Genomic DNA, 4,558 nt, shown 5'->3' with positions numbered 1-4,558 from the left:
AAAGATGAAACTCATGTGGAATCATCCTCAGGTAGTGTAGATTCAAGTTTCTTCAAGTTATAACACCCGGGGGTAGGGCGGTGCCAAAATGACCGATCAAAGTTTTACATAGGAATATATAGGGAAACCTTTTTATACCCCCCGCAAACGAAGTTTAGGGGGGTACATTTGAATCACCATGTCCGTCTGTCTAGCCGTCCGTCTGTCTGTAGACGAGATTTTGTCCGGACCATTTCTTAGAAACTATTTGAAGGATTTGTCTGAAGTTGTGCACCTGATATTTTCATCTTGATTGGGAGATTATTTTGAATTTTACAGGTGTTTCTTCATTTTTATTTTGTGGTTTTGTCCGGACCGTTTCTCAGAAACTATTGCAAGAATTAATCTGAAAATTTGTACACTTATTATTCACCATATGTATTTCTTTTTGTTCATTTTTTTTGCATTTTACAGGTTTTATTTTTTATTCTAATTGACTTGTTCATTTTGGGCTCATGTATAAGGTTTGAGAAATAGAATCTAGAGTATCTGTACAAAATGTGAACTACAGCTTAAAACAACTCATTAAAACTTAAACAAGAGGCCCAGGGGCCACAACGCTCACCTGAGCACATCAGCTAGGAAAAACACATATCAGATCAGAACTGAAAGTTAACTTAAGTTGGAGGGCTGAATTTTAACCCCCAAGGGGATCATAATTTGAACGAACTAGAATCTACACTACCTGAGGTTGATTCCATATAAATATTACTAATCATGGCTTTGAGGTACTTGAAAGGAAGATTTAAAAAGATTTCCCTTAATATTTCTATGTAAAACTTTGGTCGGCCATTTTGGCCACACCCTTACCCCGGGGTCATGATTTGAACAAACTTGAATCTACACTACCTGAGGATAGTTTCACACGAGTTTCATCTTTCCTGTTTCAAGGGTTCTTGAGAAGAAGATTTTTAAAGATTTTTCCTATATATTCCTATGTAAAAATTTAATTGGCCATTTTGGCCCCGCCCTACCCCCGGGGGTCATGACTTGAACAAACTTGAATGTACACTACCTGAGGATGATACCACATGAGTTTCATCTTTCCTGGCCCAGTGGTTTTTGAGAAGAAGATTTTTAAAGATTTTTCCTATATATTCCTATATAAAACTTGGGTCGGCCATTTTAACCCCACCCTTCCCCCCGGGGTCATGATTTGAACAAACCTGAATCTACAATACCTGAGGATAATACCGAATGAGTTTCATCTTTCCTGGCCCAGTGGTTTTTGAGAAGAAGATTTTTAAAGATTTTTCCTATATATTCCTATATAAAAATTGTTAAGGCCATTTTAACCCCCCCCTACCCCCCGGGGTCATGATTTGAACAAACTTGAATCTACACTACCTGAGGATAATACCACATGAGTTTCATCTTTCCTGGCCCAGTGGTTTTTGAGAAGAAGCTCATCTTAACTTAGGTCATGTTTTCTTAAGGTATCATTTGACTTTTATTTATAACCCCCCCCCCAAAAAAAACCAAGAAAATCCTGTTCATATGACTTCTCGCTCTCAATTTTCAAATAAATGCATAAAATAAAGGTAAAATAGCATATCTTGTATCGATTAAAAGGCAGAGATATTCAATTATGACTCGCTTATACTGAACTCTCTAACTTTTAGGAATAATTTATATTTCACGTGAAAGGGACGCCATACATTTTTCATTAAAAATACATAACACGGCGTTAGTCGTTAAATTTCTTTAAAATTTCACGTTTTGTGAATAGTGCACAAATTAGAAAATTAAGTATATGGAATACTTTAATGGGAAATAAAGACAAAGGAAGTGTAGTTATTTGTTTTTAGAAATTATATTGAAAAATAATAATGCCATTGTGTCCTCCTTGTTACCCCAACAGTGTTTGACGTGTGATTTTAAACTTACTTGAGAACCGTATGAATTAGGTTTAATAAAAATAAGTTCAAAAGATACTGTTGTACAAGTAACAGTTACTGGCATAATGCGCCGTTGCTTTATTCTTTAGTTTTTATAGAAAGTTGCACGGAATACCCGATTTCGCGGATTCAATAGAGTCTGACAAATCTGTTTCATACTTGGATATTTTACTTGAAAAGGACGTTAATGGTAATCTAAAAAACATGATCTATGATATACGTGATGACTTTTCTATCGTCATCTTCTCTAATTTATGCAGCAATATACCTTTATCACCTGCATATATCTCAGTTGATTCTATACGAAAGAGTATGCATTACGTGTGAACAGATTCTAACACGAAATAAGTTATTGACAGACAAGTTGATGAAACTAGTATATCAACAGTCTTATTTTAAGATATTATTTCGAATATTTTGGTCGATACAATGACCTTGTCAGCAAATACAATTTATCATTGAGTCAAATGCTGACTGACGTTTTTCATACTTATTGTTAGTCCATTATTTATACACTGAATTGACGACGGATTTTTTTCCCGTTATTTCCTGATCATGACAAGGAGCATCTCCATATCCTTCATACTTCTGTTTTTGTATGTATGTGTACGTTATATAGCAAAACTCGTTCAGTACGAACACGGATATTGTGATTATACGGATACAGCAAAGTCGGCTTGGATCCCCAGCTTTATAAATAAATTTACCGGTAATGAATTTTTTAAATGCTTATAACGAATAACGGATAAACGAAGTAATTTCATGGGCCCCTGTGACTTCGTTATAACTGGTTTTCTAATTCACTTGTCCGATGGCCCTGTGTCAGTACAGAATGTGTAATGTCATATATCTATTTTACTCTGACTTGTTATACACTGTAGTTAGTCCTGCCTCTCTATGTATCTGTATACACAAACTTTTTTTTCCCCGTAGGATAATCCAACCCAGAGAAGATGAGTTTTGTCGTCATAACTCAGGCCCATTGGCCCATTTATCCTTTGTTGTCTTGTCAGTATCAGTGACAGGAAGTGCCCGTCCTTGTCAATCATATGAATTGTGTTGGTTAAACTGTCACACATCAGGATATGTGACAGCGCGTCAGTACAGATTCCTCTTGGAAATAATCCTGATCCTGATGGGTGTCCTGTGTAGGAGAAGCGATGTCTACCTCTTCTCTCCGTCACCACTACACCACGCCACCTGTCAGACACTATAACATCTTCATTTCGGTTCTCTGTGATGTAGGTAGGATCAGAATACAGTTTCTGGCCTGTGTTGCCATGCTGTATTCTCTGTTTGTTTTGTTCTGTGTAATTATAACGTGCTATTATCATGCCTGTTTTGTAGGACCACACCCCGACCAGCAAATCGCCGGTGAGGTGAGAGGAGTAGATACACTGTGGTACCCATTGGTCTTTTTTCTTAATCAGTGTAGACTTTGTTCTGTTATCATTAGAAAGTTTGATAATGTTATCATCCCTGTCTATATAAAGAAGATCACCAGTAAGATTCACTGTGTGTTGTCCACACATGCTTCTTACATCTGTCAGATTATGTAGTACGTCACCCTCTTATCAAGATCAGATTTTTACCATTACTGATCCAGACCTGGTCTGGTGTCACACCGGAAATATGATACATTTCACCTAGCACTGTGACAGACCTGTGTAATACAGGTAAAGACATCAGTTTCAGCAGACTTTCATTGCTAACTTGTCTTTTTCCTGTATCTATTATTTGGATTTCACCCAGTAAATCAGGTACATCCTCGGTGTTTATATCCTCATTTAAGCAGACAAGGGTGTATTGTGTGAGACTAGGAGTGTCCTTTAACTTGTGTACCCGAGTTTTCTTCAAGTACATGAGAAATTCTAACGGTCTGTTTGTCAATTGATCAGATCTGTGTTCAAAGGTATCTATGCTGGTAAGATGTTCTGTTATTTTTCTCGTCTGATGTTGTAAACTTTGAATAAATCTTTTGTGTCTGATTTTAACATCACGCATTATTGTGTCTACGAGGTTCTTTAGTTTCTGAGCTTTTATTGACATCTTTGACTGATTGTTGAAGAATGTGCGTGACAAGATTTTTTATCAGATCTGATTCCTGTCAGAACACAACAGATGTCTTTATATTGTTGTCGGTTTGTTTTATATGCTACTCTTATTTCCAGTACATTATGATTTTTGTGTTCTTTGCATTGGAAACAGACCAGAAGTTTACAGGAATGACAGTGCTTTTTATATACTCTCTGGATGTCTCTCACAAGTTTCGTGTTTTGTAATGTGGTCATATTTTTCGCAGTAAATCATAACATCATGGTATTTTGTATCCAGATCAATAACATGTATCTCTTTACACTGTAGACAAAGGTCATGTTTACACGTGTTACAGTAGAATCCCTTGACACTGGAAACACTGATGTACTCTACGTAGGGTGTTGCATCCTAGCCTGTCCATGTATTTCAAAGTTTAAAAAGAAAAAGATTAACTTAAGCAAGGACAGAAGACACATTCTTTAATAATATATAACTTTTTTCAAGATTTGTCATTGAAGTGTTGTTACTTTAATATGTTAACTCACAAAAAATGTAGGTACCTTACCAGGCATTTGTGCAAGATA

At 36.2% G+C, this 4,558-nt stretch overlaps 1 pseudogene; it reads right to left on the bottom strand.

The window, feature by feature from the left end:
- Window positions 1-2,713: 2,713 nt before the first annotated feature.
- LOC134274557 (uncharacterized) lies at window positions 2,714-3,975 on the bottom strand (annotated as a pseudogene).
- Window positions 3,976-4,558: the final 583 nt, after the last annotated feature.

The sequence above is a fragment of the Saccostrea cucullata genome, unplaced genomic scaffold, assembly GCF_032062105.1.
Source record: "Saccostrea cucullata isolate Sc308-1 unplaced genomic scaffold, CSIRO_AGI_Scuc_v1 ctg2876, whole genome shotgun sequence".
NCBI classification, from domain to species: domain Eukaryota; kingdom Metazoa; phylum Mollusca; class Bivalvia; order Ostreida; family Ostreidae; genus Saccostrea; species Saccostrea cuccullata.
This window is presented reverse-complemented; position numbering and strand designations above follow the sequence as displayed.